The 26,786-nt window shown below is 45.7% G+C and overlaps 1 long non-coding RNA gene across 1 annotated transcript in view; it reads left to right on the forward strand.

Annotated features, from left to right (window-relative positions):
* Positions 1-1,032: 1,032 nt before the first annotated feature.
* The window catches only part of LOC141164126 (uncharacterized), a 277,462-nt gene continuing 251,708 nt past the window's right edge, over positions 1,033-26,786 (forward strand). Inside the window, exons 1-2 of the long non-coding RNA XR_012250836.1 lie at positions 1,033-1,199; positions 6,187-6,342. This is a non-coding gene — a long non-coding RNA (uncharacterized lncRNA). The remainder of the gene's footprint in view (positions 1,200-6,186; positions 6,343-26,786) is intronic.

Consider the following 26,786-nt stretch of genomic DNA (forward strand, 5'->3'; position numbering starts at 1 on the left):
TTCTATTGGTAGCTGCAACAATAAAGCTAATAAAAAGTGGATGCGCTAAAAAGAGCACAACAGACAATGCAGACACAATGTGATATGATATGATGTAAGCTTAATTAGGGATAAGACGAGATAAAGCTATATTTTAGCTTCTTTCACAATGCTTCCTGTTTCTTTTCTAATGCCATAAGCCAGAACAAATACTAAACCGTATGCTACATACAACTGAAATCACAGATGCTTTGTTACGTTACCTAATAAATTATTCGATTGCAGTTTTCATTCTAAGAAAGATTATATGGAAATGGTAAAGTACATAAAGAGATTAGAGGTTACTGTGAATCACTCGATAATTAAGAGTTAGCTACGTGATAAGGCTTTGAACACATAGAGATCCGGATAAAGTGGTCCAGTGGGAATAACTGGATATTGATAAAATCTTAATGTAACATGCAGTTTAAGTACTCAGAGATTACTTCCATCTCATTACACGTAAACCACAATCAGGAACCAGCCAAGTAAACAAGCAATATGTGGGTGTGAAGTTTTGCACTAATGTCATACTACATTAATATCAGGATAAGAATTTCTAGAAGTGTTTCAGAGGAAATCGTAACACTAGGCAAGGGCTTCTCCATGAACAGCTCACACAGTTCATAGGCTGGTAGACTGCAGAGTTATGTAAACTGTACGATCACTTTGACCTGAGAATAAAAGAATTAGGAAAATAATAATTAAAAAATATAGAATTTGCTAAAATACTTTCATCAATGAAGATGAATTTTTGGAAATGCAAAAGGAGCAATTACTAAAAGACCTTTACCATCCAGTTCCCAACACTCCCTGTAGCACAATACAGTATGTGATTTTAAATATTTAAAGTGCACCTCCAACAATACTGAAATTTAAGTATGCAGTAGAATAAGTAATTATGAGGTTTTACTGATATTTATCACTAAAGGTCCACTCTGAGATTATTCTTTTGTAATGAAGGAGTTGTCCACTCTCATAAAACTTTTGCCTCCCAGCTCAGTTTCTTGTAAAAGAAGAAGCAACGATTTTCTCACCCTCCCTGAGTCCAGAGCTATGTGTCTGGTGCTGCCCCAATCTCTATTGTTTGGCTGCAGTGCTGTCGATGTGATCTCAATGCTGCAGTATATATGCAATCACTGGAGCAGCGCAAGAGCCACAGAACTGGACTTCTCATAAGGGTAAGTAAAGCACAATATGTTTCTTTTTTATCAAAATACTGAGCAATCAGGAAAAAGTTCTCTAGAAGGGTAAACCCACGTTCTGATGCTAATTAGATTAAAGTTGGTTAACCAAACAATTTAAAAATGACCAGCCTGCAATCTAATGGGTACTAAGGACTTCACAATGCTGTCCCAAAATATGATTTTGCATTTGGGCAGGTTGTTTTTAAACACCTATATACAGCTGCTTCTCACAAAATTAGAATATCATCAAAAAGTTAATTTATTTCAGTTCTCTAATACAAAAAGTGAAACTCATATATTATTTAGTCATTACAAACAGAGTGATCTATTTCAACTGTTTATTTCTGTTAATGTTGATGGTTATAGCTTAACCCCTTTAAAGCCCAGGGCATACTAATATGTACCTGTGCCCTGGGCTTTAAGAGCCAGGTACATATTAATACGCCCTGGCGATTGTGCCCGCAGTCGATCGCAGCATTCTGGAGGTACTCACCTCTTTCCCGGCGTCCCACTCTGTCTGAGGCCAGGACCCGTGGTTGTCATGGTGACCCGGATGTCGTCATGACAACATCCAGGTCACCAGACAGCCGGAAGATACTTTGATCATGTGCAGTGCACGATCAAAGTATATTCTGTCCCTGCAGCGCTGGCATCCTGTGTAGCGCAGGGATGGTGCTCCATCCATATGCTATACAGGCGATCAGAGTAAAAAAATGTGAAAGTCCCATAATGGGACAAAGTATAAAAGTAAAAAAGTGTTAGAAAAGGGAAAAAAATACAAAAAAATACAAAAATTAAAAAAAAAAAAAAAAATGAATCCCCCAAAATTAAAAATATGTGCCCATCAATAAATATCATTCTAAAAAAAAAACAAAACAATAAAAGTGCACATATTTAGTATTGCCGCTTCCGGAAAGGCCTGACCTATAAAACTGTCCCCCGTTTAGTGAACACGGGGAAAAAAATAAATAAAAAACAAATCAAAAAATGATGCTTTATCATCATACCACCGAACAAAAAATGGAATAAAACGTGATAAAAAAACAAATATAAATAAATGGTACCGCTGAAAACATCATCTTGTCCCGCAAAAGACATCCCACCATACAGCTCCATCAGCTGAAAAATAAAAAAGTTACAGTTCTCAGAATAAAGCAAAGCAAAACATTTTTTTTTTCTATAAAAAAGCTTTTATTGTGTAAAAGCGCCAAAACATAGAAAAACTATTTAAATGTGGTACCGGTGTAAATGTACTGACCCAAAGAATAAAGCTGCCTTATCAATTTGATCACACTCAGAACGGCATACATTTTTTAAAAAAAAAAAACAGTTCCTGAATTGGTGGTTTTTCTTAATTCTGCCTTCCAAAAATTGGAATAAAAAGTGATCAAAAAATGTCACGTGCCAGAAAATGGTACCATTAAAAACGTCAACTTGTACAGCAAAAAACAAGTTGTCACATGACTCGGTCGGCCGAAATATGGAAAAATTATAGCTCTCAAAATTTGGGGATGCAAAAGCTAGTCTTTGCAAAAAAAAAGGCTTTTAGTGTGTGACAGCTGTCAATAATAAAATCCCGCTATGAATCTGGTATCGCTGTAATCGCACCGACCTGAATAATAAAGTTATTTAATCCCTTTTATCGCACGAGGAACAGCGTAAAAAGTCAACTCTAGGGTTAGGGTTAGAGTTGTGTTAGGGTTAGGGTTGTGCTAGATTTAGAGTTAGGTTTTTGCTAGAGTTAGGGTTATGCTAGGGTTAGGGTAGTGCTAGGGTTAGGGTTGTACTAGGGTTAGGGTTTTGCTAGAGTTAGGGTTAGGGTTGTGCTAGGGTTGAGGTTGTGCTAGGGTTGGGGTTGTGCTAGGGTTGGGGTTATGCTAGGGTTAGGGTTGTGTTATGGTTAGGGTTGTGCTAGGTTTAGGATTGTGATGGGGTTGGGATTTTTTCGAAAGTAAAGAAAAAAAAATGATGACGATATGGCAACTAGTGTTGAGCACAAGTGATCACTACATAAGTTTGCATCGGGTGCTCAGGTATGCACCGAGTGTCACGGGTGCTCGAGTGGCATGCTTGATCCTCCTCCCGATATGCTTCGCAGCCAAAAAAAACTTGCTGGGATTGCCTGCCATGCACGAGCGATCCCCGCATGTTATTTTTTGGGTGTATAACAACCGTGAAACATGTGGAGTGGGGACTTAAGCATGTCACTTGAGCACCCACGATACATGGTGCGTACCTGAGTACCCGATGCAAACTCATGTAGCGAGCACTTGCGCTCAAGACTAACGACAACTTATTCAATATGATGACCTAATGTTATCAAATTCTGTGTCATACCTCTGGGTTCAAAATGTTCACTATACCCCTTGATAAAATCCCTGAGAGGTCTAGTTTACAAAATGGGGTCACTTGTTGATGATTTCCACTATTTATGCACATCTGGGGCTCTCCAAACGCGACATGGCATCCGCTCTCAATTCCAGCCAATTTTGCATTCAAAAAGTCACAGCGTGCTCCTTCCCTTCTGAACCCTGCCGTGCTCCCAAACAGTGTATTTTCCCAGCATATGGGGTATCGACATACTCAGGAGAAATTGCACAAAAATTTTTGGGGTCCATTTTCTCCTCTTACCTTTGTGAAAATAAAAAATTTGGGGCTAAAACATCATTTTTGTGGAAAAAGTTAGATTTTTTTATTTTCATGGCTCCATGTTATAAACTTCTGTGAAGCACCTGGGGGTTCAGGGTCCTCAACACACAACTAGATAAGTTCCCTGAGGGGTCTAGTTTCAAAAATGGTGTCACTTGTGGAGGATTTCTATTGTTTAGGCACATCAGAGGCTCTCCAAATGCAACATGGCGTACGCTAATTATTCAAGCAAATTTTACATTCAAAAAGTCAAAAGGTTCTCCTTCCCTTCCAAACCCTGCTGTGCGCATAAACAGTGGTTTTCCCCCCTATGTGGGGTATCGGTGTGCTCAGGAGGAATTGCAAAAAAAATTTTAGGGTCCATTTTTTCATGTTACCCTTGCAAAAATAAAAAAAGGGGTCTAAAGTAAAATTGTTGTGAAAAAATTTAAATGTTAATTTTTTTCCTTCCACATTCCAAAAATTCCTGTGAAGCACCTGAAGGGTTAATAAACTTCTTGAATGTGGTTTTGACCACCTTGAGGGGTGCAGTTTATAGAATGGTGTCACTTTGGGGTATTTTCTGTCATAAAGGCTTCTCAAAGTTGTTTCAAATGTGATGTGGTCCCTAAAAAAATGGTTTTGTTAATTTTGTTAGAAAAATGAGAAATCTCTGGTCAACTTTTAAATCTTATAACTTCCTAGCAAAACAAAATTGTGATGATGTAAAGTAGACATGGGAAATGTTATTTATTAACTATTTTGTGTCACATATCTCTCTGATTTAAGAGCATGGAAATTCAAAATTTGAAGATTGCAACATTTTCAAAATTTTCATCAAATTTCAGTTTTTTTCACAAATAAACACAAGTGATATTGAAGAAATTTTACCACAATCATGAAGTACAATATGTCATGAAAAAACAGTCTCAGAATCAGGGGGATCCATTGAAGCGTTCCAGAGTAATTACCGCATAAAGTGACAGTGGTCAGAATTGTAAACATTGGCCCGGTCATTAACGTGCAAACCACCCTGGGGGGTAAAGGGGTTAAGCCAATGAAAACACAACAATGCTGAGGTGTTATGGAAACCAGGTTGCTTTGATAGCAGCCTTCAGCTCTTCTGCATTGTTGGGTCTGGTGTCTCTCATCTTCCTCTTGACAATACCCCATAGAGTCTCTATGGGGTTAAGGTTAGGCGAGTTTGCTATGTTGTTTTTAAATCAGCTATTGGTACTTTTGGCAGTGTGGACAGGTGCCAAGTCCTGCTGGAGAATGAAAGTTTTATCTCCAATAATATTGTCGGCAGAGGGAAGCATGAAGTGCTCTAAAATTTCCTGGTAGACAGCTGCGCTGACTTTGGCCTTGATAAAACACAGTGGACCTACAGCAGCAGATGACATGGCTCCCCAAATCATCACTGATTGTGGAAACTTCACACTAGATCTCAAGCAGCTTGGATTGTGGCCTCTCCACTCTTCCTCCAGACTCTGGGACATTGAATTCCAAATGAAATGCAAAATTTACTTTCATCTGAAAAAAACACCTTGGACCACTGAGCATCAGCCAAGGTCTTTTTCTCCTTGGCCCAGGGAAGACGCTTCTGGCATTGTCTATTGGTCATGAGTGGCTTGACAAAAGGAATGCGACACTTGTAGCCCATGTCCTGAATACGTCTGTGTGTGGTGGCTCTTGAAGCAATGACTCCAGCAGCAGTCCACTCTTGTGAATCTCCCTCAAATTTTTGAATGACCTTTTCTTAGCAATCCTTTCTAGGCTGCGGTTATCCCAGTTGCTTGTGCATATTTTTCTACCACACTTTTCCCTTCCACTTTTTCCTTCCACACAACTTTCCATTAATATGCTTGCATACAGCACTCTGCGAACTGCCAGATTCTTTAGCAATTTTGTGACTTACCCTCCTTGTGGAGTGTGTCAATGACTGCCTTCTGGACATATGTCAAATCAGCAGTCTTCCTCCTGATTGTGGAGCCTACTGAAACTGACTAAGGGACCTTATTAAATGCGTAGGAAGCCTTTGCAGGTGTTTTTTGTTAATTATTCTAATTTACTGATATAATGACTTTTGTGTTTTCATTAGCTTAAGCTATAATCATCAACATTAACAGAAATAAACATGTGAAATAGATCACTCTGTTTGTAATGATTCTATATATCAGTTTCACTTTTTGGATTGAAGAACTGAAATAAACGTTTTGATGATATTCTAATTTTGTGAGAAGCACCTGTATATAGATGTTGGATGTGTTTAAATAAAATGTCCCTGTGCTGAGATAATCTTATAAATATGCCCCAGTTGTGTACTGTTTAATGGCTGTGTCTGACTATGCAGGAACATGGTCTGATTATACCACATCTCCTGGGCAGGGGAGGAAGCAAAGAAGCAAAAGAATATACAGACATTACAGCAGGGGACCGCAGCTGATTCTTTCTGTGCATGTTCTTTTACATGTTCCCAAACTTGGTGCATATTGGTCGACTCACTTGGGTATGTATACAGTTTTTTCTTCAACTCTACCCACAAGTGTTCAATTGGGTTGAGGTCTGGGGACAGTGGGAGCAAATCTAGCACCTCTACTTCTTTGTCATTGAACCATTTCTCCATCAAACTTGATGAGTGGTGGCCACAAATTTATGTATGAGATAGCCAGGATGATTGTCTATAAAATGATGGTAGGCTCATGCTCAAAGCAGTAGTGGATTGTGAGATATGTTGCCTGAAAGTCAAAAGTTCAAAACATTGTTACCCCTTTGCGCGTCACTGTATATTGCCATTCTTAACCTAGGAAACTGTATTTAATAATATACATTTTAAAATGTTGATGTATTAATTACATAAAATGTCGACAGCTGTAAATCCAAAGAACTAGACACTAATATAGATTTGACATAGTAGGAAATGTATTTGCAATCCAAAAGTGAATGTTCAAAGTTTTGGTCTAACAATATCGTATAGTTCTAGTATTGCACTAATCGGGGAATGATCTATGTCCACTGGGGAGAACTCCTTTCATTAATGAAAACAGGAATGAAGAAGTTGAATTGGTTCTTTTCAGAACTGATCACAGTTTTGAAACGTGGACCAGGGACAGCCACAGGATGAGGGGTACAGCAGCAATCAGCAGACACGCACAAAGATTAGATAATATAATATGGATATTTACTATCCAGTTTATAAAACAAAGGAAAGGATGGCAGATAAACAGCATATACAGTAAATAACAAATACAATGACAGATACTCAAAATAACACTGACTAAGAGTATTCACAGGTACAGTTAACAGAATTAACAGTTATATGCAAGCAAAAATGCATACGATTAACCCTTTCTATGCATATATCCATAAACCGACAGTGTTGTGCCAGTACTTTAGTAATCGCATACTAGAAGCAGCTTTTTTGAAGTGTCTCTTAAGCCCCCGTCTCCCATAGCGAGATCGCTAGTGAGATCGCTGCTGTGTCACGGTTTTGGTGACGCAACAGTGACCTCACCAGCGATGTCGCTATGTCTGACACTTTGCAACGATCAGGCCCCTGCTGTGAGGTCGCTGATTGCTGCAAAGTGTCCTGGACCATTTTTTGGTCGTTGCTCTCCCGCTGGTCAGCATACATCGCTGTGTGTGACCAGCGGGAGCAGCGATCAGGCTGGTAACTATGGTAAACATCGGGTTACTAGGGGCACACGCGCACCTAGTAACCCGCTGTTTATCATGGTTACGAGCCTGCTAAAGTGAGCGGTAACCTCCCGCTCACAGTAGCAGAGTGGTAACCATGATAAACAGCGGGTTACTAGGTGCACGTATGTCCCTAGTAACCCGATGTTTACCATAGTTACCAGCCTGCTCCTGCTTCAGCAGGCTCGTAACCAGGAGCAGGACATCGTGGAAAGATTCTTTCCCCGATGTCGCTGCTCCCCTGATCGTTGGTGAGCCTGCCTGTTTGACAGCTCACCAGCGACCACATAGCGACGCAGCAACGATCCCTGACAGGTCGTATCGTTGTCGGGATCGTTGCAGCCTCGCTAAGTGTGACAGGGCCTTTACAGAAGAGGCCTTTTCTCTTAACTAACTAGACCTCCAACAAGTTATTTACATAAGCACATATATATTCAGGTATAAATGGTACTGGTTGTGATGAACCTGTAGCCGCCATCTTGGTAATGATAAATCATATCCAGGGATGGCCACACTTCAGCAGCCCCCACCCTTGGGACCTTCTGTTAAAACGTCAACTAGATAGTTTCCCCCCATCCAGGCTCCTGTAAGATAAGAAGCCTACTTAACACTTGAATGCTAGGAGCTTCAAAGACTTCGAGAGGAAACACAGCCAGCAGGGGGGGGTGCTTCGTCCATCTGTAACTGACCATTTGTCCCATAGGACTAGTTTCTTTGTCTGTCACAAGCATGGAGGCATAAGATATAGAAACATGAATAGTACACGCATGTTGCGTGGGATGGGCCAATAAAAAAATATCACGGCGTCCCGGAGCCATTGCGCACACAAGCCTCCGCGGTAGACGTTTGTACGTGCTCTGGAAGCCAAGATATAGCGCTGAGCCATTCCTGAGGACCGTATGGTATCATAATTGATATCAAAAGGTCGGTTACGGCGGCCCGAATCCATGGGAACCCCTGGGGGTATCATGAGACCATCCCAGAAGAAGTTATTGGGTTCCATAGAATTTGGGCTTCTGATCGAAGTTAGACCTGAGGGTGGAGACTGAGCCAGCTGACCTCACCAGCAGTGGGCGGGACGGGGCAGGTAAGATAGCAGGACAGACAAGAGACAAGTCAGTTTTTGACCCAAGAGTGGGGTGCTGAACATCTGAGCACCAGCTGAGGCCACCAAGGGGAGGAGCAGTTTGACCATGCGGTGGTAGGCCTCAGCCTGTAACAAAGAACCGTGCCTGCGACCGCAGAATCCTCTCCCTGCGTCACAAGAAAATCAAGAAACCGGTAACTGATATGCTGTGGTGATTCTGTGTGTTGTATTCCATTGTTGTATAGTTTAGCCTGACCTTATACCTGTGTATATTTAGTTGTATATCGTGTATCTAGTGTATTATTATAATCAATTACCTCAAGTAATTGTGGGCCTGCCTTTTATTCTGCATAACGAACGCACGTCCGTGTGAGCTCGGCTCAAGCCAAAACGCTACCCAGGGTTGGTTCCTGACCCGATATAGGCCCATTCACGGACTGGGCGTATATCTAAAATAGGGACTGGTGGCAGCATACCAACTGGGGATTGGGGAAGGCTGGTAGTGACGGTCGGAGGTTCAGATATATATATTCCTGGCGCGGCCAAGGAAGATATATATACCGCCCTCACTACAGAGGGCCCCGATACCCAGTAGGTTACAGGACAGTCTCCCTGGCGACCGCTTATCCTAGGTGCAGTTCCTTGACTGACCTGAGGCTAAGAGGGCGCTAGCGAGTTGTGCTGTGTAGTGACGTTACGGTTTAGTGACGTTGAAGGGATAACACACTACCGTGTTCCCTGCGCTGGTTGCAGCTACCTGGCACTACTTTCTCTAGGTGCAGTACCTTGACTGACCTGAGAGGTAAGGGGGCGCCAGAGAGCTGCACCCACCGGCCGGCTTTCATCACATTGGTGGCAGAGCGGTGGGATTGCAGAATAATAGTGTTGTGGGACCCCTACTCCCAGGCACTAAAGACTGCCAGTGGTAACTTCCACTGCTGGAGTCTTAAGGTCAGCCCAACGTTAGACGGTCAGGCTAAAAGTATAACAAGGTGTGTGCAAACTCAGGGTTGCAGCGGTGTCGGTTACCAAGATGGCAGACGGCACCAGGAGCAAGACCCTGCAAGAGGCTAATGCTACGGTCCGTGTGGCAGGAGGGGAGGACATTGTTACTCATGGCGAGGAGGAGTCCAGCCCGGGCACCTCAGGGAGCCAGTCCCCAGTATACGGTCCCGCAGTGGGCTGCCCACCACCTACCCAGCCCAGCCTGTCCAGATCACAAGCCCTTTTACAAGCGGCTATGGCAAGTCTCCAGTCTCATGGCGATGCCGTCTACAAAACCCTCCTGGCAGCATCAGAGAAGGCAGCGGAGGAGGAGCGCGAAGCTGCAGAGCGCCGGGAGGCTGCGGAGCGTGAAGCTGCAGAGCGCCGGGAGGCTGCGGAGCGTGCAGAGCGAGCTGCGGAGCGCCAGCACCAACTGGACCTGGCCCAGCGGGGGCTTCCGCTAGAGCAACCAACCCATCAGGAGACCAAGTCGTCCAAAGTCCGAGCTGAGGACTTCCCTCTACTGGAGAAGGATGGGGACCTGGACTCCTTTCTGGAGGCATTTGAACGGACCTGTCTTCAGCACCATCTGGCCCGGGATCAGTGGGCCAGATACCTGACCCCCCGTTTGAGGGGTAAGTCCCTGGATGCCTTGGGGGACTTACCTGCCGGGGAGGTACAGAACTACGACTGCATCAAGCGGGCCCTGATCCGGCAGTACAACCTCACTCCCGAGTCGTACCGCCAGAAGTTCCGGAGCCTGCTGCGTGGCCCCAAGGACACCTGGACCGATCATATGCGGGCGCTGTTGAGAGCCGCAGAGCACTGGACCTCGGGTCTAGCGCTTACTACCCGCCAGGAGGTCCAGGAACTGTTCGTCACGGAGCAGTTCTTGTGGAACTGCCCAGAGGACCTCCGACAGTTCCTCCGTGACCGAAAACCAACAGGGGCTTCTGCTACAGCCGCCCTGGCAGACGAGTATGCCAATAACAGGGCGCCTGAGCTGAAGAAGTCTGCCAGCAGCACCTGGAGAGGGGGTAAGCCCAGTCATGCCCCTGTTTCCCCGGCCCCTAGAACACAAGGGGTGTATCCCCCTGTTGCCCTCTCCAGGCAAGGACCAGACGTAAGACGTTGTCATCTATGCAACAAACCAGGACACTTTAGGGCTGAGTGTCCCCAGCGCCAAAAGACCCCATCCCAGTCCCAGAGAGCGCCCAATGTTTTGTGTGTGGGAGGGGGTGGTGGTAGGTCCCTGGACAACATCCAACCCGTCACCATAGGCCGTTCTGCGGTCATGGGACTGCGGGACACGGGCGCTGAACGAACACTGGTACGGCCTGAGGTGGTGTCCCCCCAGGACTTGGTACCAGGAAAGACTCTTTCCGTCTCCGGGGTTGGAGGCGTGGAGCCGGCACTTCCCGTTGCCATGGTGTATTTGGACTGGGGTGCCGGAAGGGGGATGCGGGAGGTGGGAGTAACGCCAAATATTCCCGCAAATGTTTTATTAGGGACCGACTTGGGGCGTCTTGTATCGCAGTATGTACCCTCTGAACCCCCAAGTTCGGCCCCCCAAGAGTGTATTGATTTGTCTGCTGCTAATGCCAACCATGTTGTATGTAGTGTGCGTCCTGCTGAGGAGGAGGGAGTGAAACCTGAGGGTAACACCTGCACAGACACAACACAAACAGGGTTAGTGAAAGCAGGTGGGGAGTGTGGGGATGCCCGCAGAGGTGCTCAGCCGGCGTGCCGTGACCTCTTGTCCTCCGGTGAGGGAGGGGGCGGGCAGGATTCTGTAGAGGGAAGCTCCGGGATGGAGAGGGGGGCAGCTACCGGCAGTGTAGGGCTCCCAGGGGTATCCAGGCTGCTGAGTATAGGCCCACTGCAGGGGGAGGAACAGGCCATGGGAGGTGGGGGTGTCCCAAGAGAGGAGCCGCCAGGTAAGACCCCAGGGCAGGAGTTCCCCACATCCGAGATGTCCAAAGGCCTAGGAAGCCTGCCTGATCGGGCGGCTTGGTCAGAAACAGAGGGGAAGCAGGCACTACCCACGGTCACAGCGGTCATAGCCGCTGTCACCAGGAGTGGGAGCGCCGGAGCCCAAGGAGCCTTGCAGAGGTCCGACGGCTTCCCCACTTCTGACCAAGTGTCTGCCGGGTCAGACAGCGGCCAGGTGACATGCCCGGAGGGGCTGACAGAGGATGTGGCAGTTTCGTCGATTCTGGCCACATCAAGTCAGGAATTTCAGGCTGCGTTGGAAGCAGACGACAGCCTGAAAGCTCTCAAGGAACAGGCGGCACAGCCTCCCATGGAGTCAGACTGCGAGCGTGTGGTCTGGGACCAGGGACGGCTGTACCGGGTAACGGTCCAGCAGGGTTCACCGGAGGCGTGGCCCAGGGACCGACAGTTAGTGGTACCCTATCCGTTCAGGGCGGAATTGTTGCGGATCGCACACGAGATTCCGATGGCCGGACACCTAGGGATCGCTAAAACCAAGGCCAGGATAGCTCAGCATTTCTACTGGCCTGGGATGGGAGCCGCGGTGGGTGCCTACTGCCGTTCGTGTGACACCTGTCAGAGGGTGGGGAAGGCGGGGCCGCTCCCCAAAGCCCCACTGGTAACTCTGCCAATCATCGAAGAGCCTTTCTCGAGGGTCGCTGTGGATCTTATTGGACCTCTGTCCACTCCCAGCCACTCCGGGAAATGCTTCATACTCACGGTAGTGGACTATGCCACCCGGTACCCGGAAGCGGTAGCTTTGTCGTCCATTCGGGCCGACAAGGTGGCTACCGCCTTACTGGAGATCTTCTCCAGAGTGGGTTTCCCCCAAGAAATGCTCACCGACCGAGGGACCCAGTTCATGTCGCGGCTGATGGAGTCCCTCTGTAAGCAAATGCAGGTGCAACATCTGGTGGCCAGCCCGTATCACCCACAGACTAATGGCCTGTGTGAGCGGTTCAATGGCACCTTAAAGCAGATGCTTAAGATGTTGGTCGACTCCCACGGGAGAGACTGGGAGCGTTACCTCCCACACCTCCTATTTGCTTACCGGGAGGTTCCGCAGGCCTCAACGGGGTTCTCCCCCTTTGAGCTCCTGTACGGGCGACGGGTACGGGGCCCCCTGGCTCTGGTGAAGGAAGCATGGGAAGGGGATTTGGCCACCCCCGAGGTGTCGGTCATCGAGTATGTCGTGCGCCACCGGGACAGGATGATGGCCTTGGCAAAGCTGGTGCAGGACAATATGGCCCAGGCCCAGGCCGACCAGAAGCGGTGGTACGACCAGAATGCTTGTGAGAGGACCTACCAGGTGGGTCAAAAGGTGTGGGTACTGGTCCCCGTACCACAGAACAAGCTTCAGGCAGCCTGGGAAGGTCCCTACTTCGTGCACCAGAAACTCAATGCCGTCACCTATCTGGTCACCCTGGATCACGCCCGTGGAAGGAGGAAGGCCTTCCACGTGAACATGATGAAGGCTCATCATGAGCGGGAAGCGACTGCCCACCCAGTGTGCAACCTTCCTGAGGAAGGAGAGGTAGAAACCCTCCTGGATCTGCTCACCCAAGCCAAGGCGGGTGGGTCCATCGAGGATGTGGGGGTTGGCCACCAGCTCACGGAGGACCAACGGTCCCAGCTGGGGACCACCCTGCACCCCTTCCGGGGGCTGTTCAGCAGCCTGCCCGGAAGGACTGAGATGGCTGTCCACGACGTGGACACTGGCGATCACCCGCCGATCCGGCGTTCAGCATATCGGGTCTCTTTCGAGGTGCAGGGAAACATGCGCCAAGAGATAGACGAGATGCTGAAGCTGGGGGTGATCCAGGCATCCAGCAGCGCGTGGGCCTCGCCTGTAGTCCTCGTACCAAAGAAGGACCGAACTACACGGTTCTGCGTGGACTACCGGGGGCTCAACGCTGTAACGGCCACCGATGCGTTCCCCATACCACGCATCGATGACCTGCTCGATCGGATGGCCGGGGCTAAGTACCTGACCATCATGGATCTGAGCCGGGGGTACTGGCAGATTCCTCTGACCCCCGCGGCAAGGGAACGCTCTGCCTTTATCACCCCTTTTGGACTGTACGAGTCCACAGTGATGCCATTCGGCATGAAGAATGCCCCTGCCACTTTTCAGCGGATGGTCAATACGCTGCTTGAGGGACTTGAAGGGTACGCGGCTGCGTACTTGGACGATATTGCAGTCTTCAGTCCCACTTGGGAGGATCACCTAGAGCACCTGCGGCAGGTGCTCGGTCGGATCCACCGGGCAGGCTTGACCATCAAGCCGGAAAAGTGCCAGCTGGGCATGAGTGAGGTCCTCTACCTGGGTCACCGGGTAGGCGGGGGGGTTCTGAAGCCAGAACCGGGGAAAGTGGATGCCATCGCATCCTGGCCCACTCCTAGGACCAAAAAGCAGGTGATGTCCTTCTTGGGGACCGCCGGGTACTATAGGAGGTTCGTCCCACACTATAGCACCCTGGCCAAGCCCCTGACGGACCTCACCAAGAAGAAGCTGCCCGTCGCAGTCGACTGGACAGTCGCCTGCGAGACAGCTTTCGGGGCACTCAAGGCCGCCCTAAGTAGCTCCCCTGTACTGCAAGCTGCCGACTTCGACCGGCCGTTTGTGGTACAGACCGACGCCAGTGACTTTGGCCTCGGTGCTGTGCTAAGTCAGGTCAACACGACAGGCCAGGAACATCCTGTCTTGTACCTGAGCAGGAAGCTACTGCCCCGGGAGGTGGCTTACTCCACGGTGGAAAAAGAATGCCTGGCAATTGTATGGGCCCTGCAGCGTCTGCAGCCCTACTTGTACGGGAGCCATTTCACCGTGGAGACGGACCACAACCCCCTCAGCTGGTTACACACGGTCTCTGGGTCGATTGGCAGGTTGCTACGCTGGAGCCTCGCTCTCCAGCAGTACCACTTCTCCATTCGCCACAGAAGAGGCCGTGACCACGGTAACGCTGACGGGTTATCCCGGCAAGGGGAGGGTGCAGAAGGACGCACGGGGGAACACAGGAATGTGCTACCCCCTCGCGCCCTCGTATAGGGGGAGGTGTGATGAACCTGTAGCCGCCATCTTGGTAATGATAAATCATATCCAGGGATGGCCACACTTCAGCAGCCCCCACCCTTGGGACCTTCTGTTAAAACGTCAACTAGATAGTTTCCCCCCATCCAGGCTCCTGTAAGATAAGAAGCCTACTTAACACTTGAATGCTAGGAGCTTCAAAGACTTCGAGAGGAAACACAGCCAGCAGGGGGGGGTGCTTCGTCCATCTGTAACTGACCATTTGTCCCATAGGACTAGTTTCTTTGTCTGTCACAAGCATGGAGGCATAAGATATAGAAACATGAATAGTACACGCATGTTGCGTGGGATGGGCCAATAAAAAAATATCACGGCGTCCCGGAGCCATTGCGCACACAAGCCTCCGCGGTAGACGTTTGTACGTGCTCTGGAAGCCAAGATATAGCGCTGAGCCATTCCTGAGGACCGTATGGTATCATAATTGATATCAAAAGGTCGGTTACGGCGGCCCGAATCCATGGGAACCCCTGGGGGTATCATGAGACCATCCCAGAAGAAGTTATTGGGTTCCATAGAATTTGGGCTTCTGATCGAAGTTAGACCTGAGGGTGGAGACTGAGCCAGCTGACCTCACCAGCAGTGGGCGGGACGGGGCAGGTAAGATAGCAGGACAGACAAGAGACAAGTCAGTTTTTGACCCAAGAGTGGGGTGCTGAACATCTGAGCACCAGCTGAGGCCACCAAGGGGAGGAGCAGTTTGACCATGCGGTGGTAGGCCTCAGCCTGTAACAAAGAACCGTGCCTGCGACCGCAGAATCCTCTCCCTGCGTCACAAGAAAATCAAGAAACCGGTAACTGATATGCTGTGGTGATTCTGTGTGTTGTATTCCATTGTTGTATAGTTTAGCCTGACCTTATACCTGTGTATATTTAGTTGTATATCGTGTATCTAGTGTATTATTATAATCAATTACCTCAAGTAATTGTGGGCCTGCCTTTTATTCTGCATAACGAACGCACGTCCGTGTGAGCTCGGCTCAAGCCAAAACGCTACCCAGGGTTGGTTCCTGACCCGATATAGGCCCATTCACGGACTGGGCGTATATCTAAAATAGGGACTGGTGGCAGCATACCAACTGGGGATTGGGGAAGGCTGGTAGTGACGGTCGGAGGTTCAGATATATATATTCCTGGCGCGGCCAAGGAAGATATATATACCGCCCTCACTACAGAGGGCCCCGATACCCAGTAGGTTACAGGACAGTCTCCCTGGCGACCGCTTATCCTAGGTGCAGTTCCTTGACTGACCTGAGGCTAAGAGGGCGCTAGCGAGTTGTGCTGTGTAGTGACGTTACGGTTTAGTGACGTTGAAGGGATAACACACTACCGTGTTCCCTGCGCTGGTTGCAGCTACCTGGCACTACTTTCTCTAGGTGCAGTACCTTGACTGACCTGAGAGGTAAGGGGGCGCCAGAGAGCTGCACCCACCGGCCGGCTTTCATCACACTGGTACATCCTCAGACTGAATTGTCATTGCTGGGCTGAGTCCCGAATAATTAGAAATGTAGACTTGAAGCTCTTACAGAATGCCGATCTCTCAAAGCCGGGCTTCTCAAAATCCATAGAAATAAGGCCTCACATGGCCTAGCCCAAGATGCTGTAACCTTGGTTGTCCTCACTGAGTTGACTCATTCAAAGCCGAACGACGCATCCCAGAGTCACCAAAAACAGATCCAGAGTCGCATGGCTCTATCCAGACCTTTTAATAATGATGCTTAGCTTCACTGTCTCCTTGAACTCCTTTAGCAACAGTCACCAACTGCCAAACCCCTGCTCTGCAACTCTGGCCTTTCTGCTGCCCTCTACTGGGCAGATCATATATTACATCACAATTCTGTGATTAATCCTTACAGTTTGGTATGACTGAGCTAATACTCAGACTTGTATGGCAAGGAGCAAGAGTTCCAAGAGCAGTGAATCATGAATACTCACCTCTCTCAATTTGTAAGAAGTAGGTGAACAATTGTGGCTCGCCACAGGCAACTTGAGAGTTATAATTAGAGATGAGCGTTGTTCGACTCGAACTGTTCGCCAATCTCAAATTCGAGCTGTTTTGGGCGGTGTTCGAGCCGTTCGGCGAACACGAACGATTTGAGAAAAATTCGGCTGTTCGAGGTTATGATCGATAACTGTTCGTGCACCAAAATCATAACTGGATTTTTTCTCAGTAATGATGAAAATTAATGTTAATACGCAGTTTGAGTGTACAGCGGGGTGGGGGGAGTGGCAGGGGATGGATCTCTGCAGGAATAATGAAGATCTCCATTTTTTTTTCTCTTTCCCGCATTTACAGTGGGGAGGTGCAATCTGTCAGCCTATCAGCAGCGCACACATGGAGCGAAGTGCTTTTTTTCACACAAGCAAGGGCATGTGTCATTGGCAGCTGCGTGTTAGACGGCACCGCTGTTGCTGTGTGCGCTATACCTTGTTAATTTCAAGCCAATTTTCGCACAAATCTACAGATAGCTTTGGAGTAGGGAATAGTTGTGATTGCAGTCCTTTTAAGGACTAGGTTACAGCATTTCCTACGACTTTTATCAGGCAGGTCTGTGCTCTTAAATAGATAGATTGTGGGAGTAAAGACTAATTGTAATTGCAGTCCTTTTCAGGACTAGGTTACATCAGTTCCTATCAGTTTTTGCCAGGCAGGTCTGTGCCAGTGCTGTGCAAGTTTTTTTCACAGCATTTGGCTGAATCTAGCAAAGCTAATCCTTTTTGGCCTATTGCAGAGTGTGTTAGTCAGTGGAGTAGCCTATCTGTGTTGCAAGATATACCACCTGTGAATAGAATACCAATTTTTTTACTGCACCTAGTGAAGTAAAATCTTTTGGGCATAGCATCATTCTATTAGTCCATCTATACTGACCTCCATCAGGTTGCAAATTGAATATAATTTTTTTCTGCATCTAGCTCTGAAAAAATATTTGGGCTTCTAGCAGTGTGTGGGACTTGTTCTATTAGTCCATCTATACTGACCTCCATCAGGTTGCAAACTGAATATAATTTTTTTCTGCATCTAGCTCTGAAAAAATATTTGGCCTTCCAGCAGTGTGTGGGACTTGTTCTATTAGTACATCTATACTGACCTCCATCACGCTGCAAATTCAAAATAATTTTTTGTCTGCATCTAGCTCTGAAAAAATATTTGGTCTTCTAGCAGTGTGTGGGACTTTCTCTATTAGTCCATCTATACTGACCTCCATCAGGTTGCAAATTAAAAATAATTTTTATCTGCATCTACCTCTGAAAAAATATTTGGGCATCTAGCTGTGTGTGGGACTTGTTCTATTAGTCCATCTATACTGACCTCCATCAGGTTGCAAATTGAATATAATTTTTTTCTGCATCTAGCTCTGAAAAAATATTTGGCCTTCTAGCAGTGTGTGGGACTTTCTCTATTAGTCCATCTATACTGACCTCCATCAGGTTGCAAATTAAAAATAATTTTTATCTGCATCTAGCTCTGAAAAAAAATTTGGCCTTCTAGCAGTGTGTGGGACTTTCTCTATTAGTCCATCTATACTGACCTCCATCAGGTTGCAAATTAAAAATAATTTTTTGTCTGCATCTAGCTCTGAAAAAATATTTGGCCTTCTAGCAGTGTGTGGGACTTTCTCTATTAGTCCATCTATACTGACCTCCATCAGGTTGCAAATTCAAAATAATTTTTTGTCTGCATCTAGCTCTGAAAAAATATTTGGCCTTCTAGCAGTGTGTGGGACTTTCTCTATTAGTCCATCTATACTGACCTCCATCAGGCTGCAAATTAAAAATAATTTTTAGCTGCATCTACCTCTGAAAAAATATTTGGCCTTCTAGCTGTGTGTGGGACTTGTTCTATTAGTCCATCTATACTGACCTCCATCAGGTTGCAAACTGAATATAATTTATGTCTGCATCTAGCTCTGAAAAAATATTTGGCCTTCTAGCAGTGTGTGGGACTTTCTCTATTAGTCCATCTATACTGACCTCCATCAGGTTGCAAATTCAAAATAATTTTTTGTCTGCATCTAGCTCTGAAAAAATATTTGGCCTTCTAGCAGTGTGTGGGACTTTCTCTATTAGTCCATCTATACTGACCTCCATCAGGTTGCAAACTGAATATATTTTTTTTCTGCATCTACCTCTGAAAAAATATTGGGCTTCTAGCTGTGTGTGGGACTTGTTCTATTAATCCATCTATACAGACCTCCATCAGGTTGCAAACTGAATATAATTTTTTTCTGCATCTACCTCTGAAAAAATATTTGGCCTTCTAGCAGTGTGTGGGACTTTCTCTATTAGTCCATCTATACTGACCTCCATCAGGTTGCAAATTAAAAATAATTTTTTGTCTGCATCTAGCTCTGAAAAAATATTTGGCCTTCTAGCAGTGTGTGGGACTTTCTCTATTAGTCCATCTATACTGACCTCCATCAGGTTGCAAATTCAAAATAATTTTTTGTCTGCATCTAGCTCTGAAAAAATATTTGGCCTTATAGCAGTGTGTGGGACTTTCTCTATTAGTCCATCTATACTGACCTCCATCAGGCTGCAAATTAAAAATAATTTTTATCTGCATCTACCTCTGAAAAAATATTTGGCCTTCTAGCTGTGTGTGGGACTTGTTCTATTAGTCCATCTATACTGACCTCCATCAGGTTGCAAACTGAATATAATATTTTTCTGCATCTAGCTCTGAAAAAATATTTGGCCTTCTAGCAGTGTGTGGGACTTTCTCTATTAGTCCATCTATACTGACCTCCATCAGGTTGCAAATTAAAAATAATTTTTTGTCTGCATCTAGCTCTGAAAAAATATTTGGCCTTCTAGCAGTGTGTGCGACTTTCTCTATTAGTCCATCTATACTGACCTCCATCAGGTTGCAAACTGAATATATTTTTTTTCTGCATCTACCTCTGAAAAAATATTGGGTTTCTAGCTGTGTGTGGGACTTGTTCTATTAATCCATCTATACAGACCTCCATCAGGTTGCAAACGGAATATAATTTTTTTATGCATCTACCTCTGAAAAAATATTTGGGCTTCTAGCTGTGTGTGGGACTTGTTCTATTAGGCCATCTATACTGACCTCCATCAGGTTGCAAACTGAATATAATTTTTTTCTGCATCTAGCTCTGAAAAAATATTTGGCCTTCTAGCAGTGTGTGGGACTTTCTCTATTAGTCCATCTATACTGACCTCCATCAGGTTGCAAATTAAAAATAATTTTTATCTGCATCTAGCTCTGAAAAAATATTTGGCCTTCTAGCAGTGTGTGGGACTTTCTCTATTAGTCCATCTATACTGACCTCCATCAGGTTGCAAATTAAAAATAATTTTTTGTCTGCATCTAGCTCTGAAAAAATATTTGGCCTTCTAGCAGTGTGTGGGACTTTCTCTATTAGTCCATCTATACTGACCTCCATCAGGTTGCAAATTCAAAATAATTTTTTGTCTGCATCTAGCTCTGAAAAAATATTTGGCCTTCTAGCAGTGTGTGGGACTTTCTCTATTAGTCCATCTATACTGACCTCCATCAGGCTGCAAATTAAAAATAATTTTTATCTGCATCTACCTCTGAAAAAATATTTGGCCTTCTAGCTGTGTGTGGGACTTGTTCTATTAGTCCATCTATACTGACCTCCATCAGGTTGCAAACTGAATATAATTTATATCTGCATCTAGCTCTGAAAAAATATTTGGCCTTCTAGCAGTGTGTGGGACTTTCTCTATTAGTCCATCTATACTGACCTCCATCAGGTTGCAAATTAAAAATAATTTTTTGTCTGCATCTAGCTCTGAAAAAATATTTGGCCTTCTAGCAGTGTGTGGGACTTTCTCTATTAGTCCATCTATACTGACCTCCATCAGGTTGCAAACTGAATATATTTTTTTTCTGCATCTACCTCTGAAAAAATATTGGGTTTCTAGCTGTGTGTGGGACTTGTTCTATTAATCCATCTATACAGACCTCCATCAGGTTGCAAACGGAATATAATTTTTTTATGCATCTACCTCTGAAAAAATATTTGGGCTTCTAGCTGTGTGTGGGACTTGTTCTATTAGGCCATCTATACTGACCTCCATCAGGTTGCAAACTGAATATAATTTTTTTCTGCATCTAGCTCTGAAAAAATATTTGGCCTTCTAGCAGTGTGTGGGACTTTCTCTATTAGTCCATCTATACTGACCTCCATCAGGTTGCAAATTAAAAATAATTTTTATCTGCATCTAGCTCTGAAAAAATATTTGGCCTTCTAGCAGTGTGTGGGACTTTCTCTATTAGTCCATCTATACTGACCTCCATCAGGTTGCAAATTAAAAATAATTTTTTGTCTGCATCTAGCTCTGAAAAAATATTTGGCCTTCTAGCAGTGTGTGGGACTTTCTCTATTAGTCCATCTATACTGACCTCCATCAGGTTGCAAATTCAAAATAATTTTTTGTCTGCATCTAGCTCTGAAAAAATATTTGGCCTTCTAGCAGTGTGTGGGACTTTCTCTATTAGTCCATCTATACTGACCTCCATCAGGCTGCAAATTAAAAATAATTTTTATCTGCATCTACCTCTGAAAAAATATTTGGCCTTCTAGCTGTGTGTGGGACTTGTTCTATTAGTCCATCTATACTGACCTCCATCAGGTTGCAAACTGAATATAATTTATATCTGCATCTAGCTCTGAAAAAATATTTGGCCTTCTAGCAGTGTGTGGGACTTTCTCTATTAGTCCATCTATACTGACCTCCATCAGGTTGCAAATTAAAAATAATTTTTTGTCTGCATCTAGCTCTGAAAAAATATTTGGCCTTCTAGCAGTGTGTGGGACTTTCTCTATTAGTCCATCTATACTGACCTCCATCAGGTTGCAAACTGAATATATTTTTTTTCTGCATCTACCTCTGAAAAAATATTGGGCTTCTAGCTGTGTGTGGGACTTGTTCTATTAATCCATCTATACAGACCTCCATCAGGTTGCAAACTGAATATAATTTTTTTCTGCATCTACCTCTGAAAAAATATTTGGCCTTCTAGCAGTGTGTGGGACTTTCTCTATTAGTCCATCTATACTGACCTCCATCAGGTTGCAAATTAAAAATAATTTTTTGTCTGCATCTAGCTCTGAAAAAATATTTGGCCTTCTAGCAGTGTGTGGGACTTTCTCTATTAGTCCATCTATACTGACCTCCATCAGGTTGCAAATTCAAAATAATTTTTTGTCTGCATCTAGCTCTGAAAAAATATTTGGCCTTATAGCAGTGTGTGGGACTTTCTCTATTAGTCCATCTATACTGACCTCCATCAGGCTGCAAATTAAAAATAATTTTTATCTGCATCTACCTCTGAAAAAATATTTGGCCTTCTAGCTGTGTGTGGGACTTGTTCTATTAGTCCATCTATACTGACCTCCATCAGGTTGCAAACTGAATATAATATTTTTCTGCATCTAGCTCTGAAAAAATATTTGGCCTTCTAGCAGTGTGTGGGACTTTCTCTATTAGTCCATCTATACTGACCTCCATCAGGTTGCAAATTAAAAATAATTTTTTGTCTGCATCTAGCTCTGAAAAAATATTTGGCCTTCTAGCAGTGTGTGCGACTTTCTCTATTAGTCCATCTATACTGACCTCCATCAGGTTGCAAACTGAATATATTTTTTTTCTGCATCTACCTCTGAAAAAATATTGGGTTTCTAGCTGTGTGTGGGACTTGTTCTATTAATCCATCTATACAGACCTCCATCAGGTTGCAAACGGAATATAATTTTTTTATGCATCTACCTCTGAAAAAATATTTGGGCTTCTAGCTGTGTGTGGGACTTGTTCTATTAGGCCATCTATACTGACCTCCATCAGGTTGCAAACTGAATATAATTTTTTTCTGCATCTAGCTCTGAAAAAATATTTGGCCTTCTAGCAGTGTGTGGGACTTTCTCTATTAGTCCATCTATACTGACCTCCATCAGGTTGCAAATTAAAAATAATTTTTATCTGCATCTAGCTCTGAAAAAATATTTGGCCTTCTAGCAGTGTGTGGGACTTTCTCTATTAGTCCATCTATACTGACCTCCATCAGGTTGCAAATTAAAAATAATTTTTTGTCTGCATCTAGCTCTGAAAAAATATTTGGCCTTCTAGCAGTGTGTGGGACTTTCTCTATTAGTCCATCTATACTGACCTCCATCAGGTTGCAAATTCAAAATAATTTTTTGTCTGCATCTAGCTCTGAAAAAATATTTGGCCTTCTAGCAGTGTGTGGGACTTTCTCTATTAGTCCATCTATACTGACCTCCATCAGGCTGCAAATTAAAAATAATTTTTATCTGCATCTACCTCTGAAAAAATATTTGGCCTTCTAGCTGTGTGTGGGACTTGTTCTATTAGTCTATCTATACTGACCTCCATCAGGTTGCAAACTGAATATAATTTTTTTCTGCATCTAGCTCTGAAAAAATATTTGGCCTTCTAGCAGTGTGTGGGACTTTCTCTATTAGTCCATCTATACTGACCTCCATCAGGTTGCAAATTAAAAATATTTTTTTGTCTGCATCTAGCTCTGAAAAAATATTTGGCCTTCTAGCAGTGTGTGGGACTTTCTCTATTAGTCCATCTATACTGACCTCCATCAGGTTGCAAACTGAATATATTTTTTTTCTGCATCTACCTCTGAAAAAATATTTGGGCTTCTAGCTGTGTGTAGGACTTGTTCTATTAGTCCATCTATACTGACCTCCATCAGGTTGCAAACTGAATACAATTTTTTTCTGCATCTACCTCTGAAAAAATATTTGGGCTTCTAGCTGTGTGTGGGACTTGTTCTATTAGTCCATCTATATTGACCTCCATCAGGTTGCAAATTGAATATAATATTTTTCTGCATCTAACCCAGCCAATAGTTTTGGCCTAATACCACAGTTTGGCCACTCAGCTCTGCTCGGTTCCCATCCATTGTTTTTTTGTGCAAACAACTCCAGAGTTGTGAATTAGTTAACCACCAAAATGAGTGGAAAAAGGCCTGCTGCTGGTGGAAAGGGGAATAGGCGTGTTGGGAAGGGGAAAAAAGGTTGTGTCCGTGGGGTAGGTGTTAAAGCAACAGTAACATCTGCAGAAGAAAGACCATCTTCCAGCCAAACTAAAATGTCTACTTCTTTTAGCGGACAATGTGATAAGATCCCTTTCTTACGGCCACGCCAATCGCTACAAATTCCAGATGAGGCACAAAAACAGCAGGTGCTTCAACGGATATCAAGTGCTCCTTTAAGTGGGCTCTCCTCCACATCAACTTCAACATCACAAATACTCCAGTCCTCAAAGGTGTCACCCCAATCGCACTTGCTTCCTCACAGCTCCCAAATCTCCAGCTGCCCGTCTGAGTATGAGGTAGAACAGATGGTTGAGTCTGCAGAGCTGTTTACTCATACTATAGCCTGGGAATCAGAGGTCGACTCCAGCGCTTCTGTGAATCCAGACGAGGAAATGATCTGCACTGATGCACGGAATCTTTATGAGTCGGATCCAGGACCAGACGCAGAAGGTTCTGACCATAATGTAGACCCTCATTCCCAAACTGTAACTCCTGTTGGTGGAGATAATGAGGAAGACGATGATGAGACTCAAATACCTGATTGGAGCGACAACTTTAGTTTTTTGTCAGGGCAGGAACAGGTTGGCTCTGAGGACGACGGGTGTGATAACGCACAGGGTGATGATGATGAGGTTGGAGATCCCACTTACTGTCAACCCACAGTCAGCCAAGAGATGAGGTCAGCAGAGGAGGTGGAGGAAGATGCTAGTGACGATGAGGTCAGGTTGCGCCTTCCTGGACAGAGACGTAGTACTGGAAGCACGTCAACAACTGCATCCTCAAACACAACTCTGCCTCTCACCACAAGTCGTGGTGGCTCTTCAGGTCGCATGGGTGCTAAGCCTTGCATAGCCTGGGCATTTTTTCAGATCGATAAAGATGACCCAACTCGTGTTATCTGTAACATTTGTCAGCAAAAGCTAAGTAGAGGCCAAAAAATACATAGTTTGAGTACTTCATGCATGAACCGGCACATGGACATGAAGCATAAGTTGCAGTGGGAAGCTCAGTGTGCTACAATGCGGCCTAGCCGGCCGGGCCAACCACCGTCTGCCATATCTTGTGCATCCGCGGCATCTTCATCCTCTGTGACTGGGGGGACAGCAGTCACACCTGTTTTGGGGCGCAGACCTGCCACCTCTTTACCCGCAACAGCCAGCGTGATTGGCAGGTCATCATTTTCTTTGGAGGTGGTAACACCAGCTGGTGTTGAGCGCTGTCCGACATCGATAGCACCACCTTTGGATCAAGGCAACCTAACATGTCCGCCTGCATCCTCCTCACAGACCGGCAGTTTGCCGGGGAAACCCTTATCAACCCCGTCTAAGCACAATAGCCAGCCCTCGGTCCCTCAGATATGGACAAGTAAAAGACCATTTCCTCCTAGCTATGAGAAAGCTAAGAGGTTGAATTTCACCATCTGCAAGCTCTTGGCTACAGAAATGCTGCCTTTCCGCCTGGTGGACACAGAGGATTTTCGAGACCTTATGTCCGTCGCAGTGCCCCAGTACCAGATGCCCAGTCGGCACTACTTCTCAAAGAAAGGTGTGCCTGCGCTCCACCAGCATGTCGCACACAACATCACCGCTTCTTTGAGAAACTCTGTGTGTGACAGGGTGCATTTCACCACAGACACTTGCACGAGTATGCATGGACAGGGGCGTTACATGTCGCTGACTGGGCACTGGGTAACTATGGTGACAGCAGGACAAGGGGCTGCTGTCCAAGTCTTGCCGTCCCCACGAGTTGTGCGTCAATCCTCTTTATGTCAATGTTCCTCCACTGCTTCTGCCTCCTCAACCTCCTCTCGGTCTTCCACCTGCACCCAAAGCCTGTCTGGTCATGCCACAAGCTTTCTAACTGCGCAGAAGGGATCCTGCACACCTCCTTACTATGCTGGCAGTAGGGCTCAACGTCATCAGGCGGTTTTTACTTTGAAATGTCTGGGAAATGTGAGTCACACAGCTGAGGAGTTGTGGTCAGCTCTGGAGAACCAATTTCATGAATGGTTGTCTCCACTGGACCTGAAACCAGGGAAGACCGTGTGCGACAATGCTGCAAACCTGGGTGCGGCCCTTCGCCGTGGCAATGTCACACACGTGCCTTGTATGGCTCACGTGTTGAACCTGGTTGTCCAGCAATTTTTAGCCCACTATCCCAGACTAGATGGCCTTCTGCAGAGGGCACGGTCACTGTGTGCTCACTTCCGCCATTCGCATCCCGCAGCTCAGCGACTTACATCTCTACAGAAGTCGTTGGGCCTGCCACTTCACCGGCTAAAATGCGATGTGCCTACCCGGTGGAATTCAACTCTGCACATGTTGCAGCGACTGTGGCAGCACCGACAAGCCCTGGTGCAATACGTTCTGACGTATAGCCTGGGCCAACGAGATCCAGAGGTGGGGCAAATCACGCTGGAGGAGTGGTCTCAGATCAGGGACCTATGCACCCTTCTGCACAGTTTTGAAATGGCGACGAAGATGTTTAGTGCTGACGATGCCATTATCAGCATGACTATTCCGGTGATTTACATGCTGGAGCACATGTTAAACAGAATTCGGAGTCAAGTGGTGGCACAAGAGGAGGTGGAGGAAGTAGAGGAGGAGGAGTTGTATGCGGAAGGGCTAACATCTGCAAGGTCCAGACGGTCGGCAGCACCAAGGCGGCAGGCATGTGAGGGTGGGGGAGATGGTTTTACCAGGGCGCATGGTAGCAGCCAAACTAGTGAGGAAGGTGCAGGAGCCCAGGAAGAAGTGGAGGACGAACTGATGGAAGTCTCATCAGATGAGGGAGACCTTGATCACATTTCTGTTGTGCGAGGTTGGGGGGAGATTACAGAGGAAGGAAGCATGATTGTTACCTCGCCACCAACACAACAGGGACTTGGTGCTCCTGGATGCGCAACACACATGAGTGCCTTCTTGCTGCACTACCTGCAACATGACCCTCAAATTGTGAGAATTAGAAATAATCCTGACTACTGGGTTGCCACACTGTTAGATCCCCGGTACAAAAGTAAATTTTCAGAAATTATTCCTG

Source organism: Phyllobates terribilis, unplaced genomic scaffold, assembly GCF_046119375.1.
Source record: "Phyllobates terribilis strain yellow unplaced genomic scaffold, ASM4611937v1 Scaffold_10__3_contigs__length_209671492, whole genome shotgun sequence".
NCBI lineage: Eukaryota > Metazoa > Chordata > Amphibia > Anura > Dendrobatidae > Phyllobates > Phyllobates terribilis.